Source organism: Camelina sativa, chromosome 5 (assembly GCF_000633955.1).
Source record: "Camelina sativa cultivar DH55 chromosome 5, Cs, whole genome shotgun sequence".
NCBI classification, from domain to species: Eukaryota; Viridiplantae; Streptophyta; class Magnoliopsida; order Brassicales; family Brassicaceae; genus Camelina; species Camelina sativa.
In genome coordinates, this window is record NC_025689.1 from 22,873,381 (window position 1) to 22,873,970 (window position 590).

At 38.5% G+C, this 590-nt stretch overlaps 1 non-coding gene across 1 annotated transcript in view; it reads right to left on the reverse strand.

Annotated features, from left to right (window-relative positions):
* The window catches only part of TRNAI-UAU, a 158-nt gene continuing 112 nt past the window's right edge, over positions 545–590 (reverse strand). The window contains exon 2 of the tRNA in view: positions 545–580. This is a non-coding gene — a tRNA (tRNA-Ile). The remainder of the gene's footprint in view (positions 581–590) is intronic.

Genomic DNA, 590 nt, shown 5'->3' on the forward strand with positions numbered 1-590 from the left:
GTCGAGTCCTCCTCTGCACACGGTCGAGTGTCTGGTCGAGTGTGGGGTCGAGTTGGACTCTGGACCTTGGTTCTTCAGCCTTAACTCTCTTGCTTTCGCTTCATGATTGCCTCACTTCTCCTCAGCATTGCTTCCATGCTCCTTAAGCTCCAAAATCACCTGATTATGCATGAAAAGATGCAAATGCAATGCAACTAAACTCTAATGCATGATTAGTCCTAAAGCTATGCAATAATGGTAAAAATGGATAGCAAAAGATGCAAAAGATGTGAATAAACTAATGGAAAACTTGGTAAAATATATGAACATCAAAAGGAATTTATGACAGAACGTGTAACAGAGACACTGGAAAATCCTACACAAAATGGCCTGGCAAAACTTCTAAAATGAGTAAAATTAGAGGAAAATATATAAAATGGTTATATTTGTAAATTCCATTAAATATAGAGATTGATACCGTAACCGATAGTCATTTTGATCTCTTTAAGCACAAATGGGCAAGACTTAAAAGATTGGTAATTTTAACATGAAAAACTTAAAATCTTGGTCTCGGCGGGGCTCGAACCCGCGACCTTCGGCTCATAAGACCA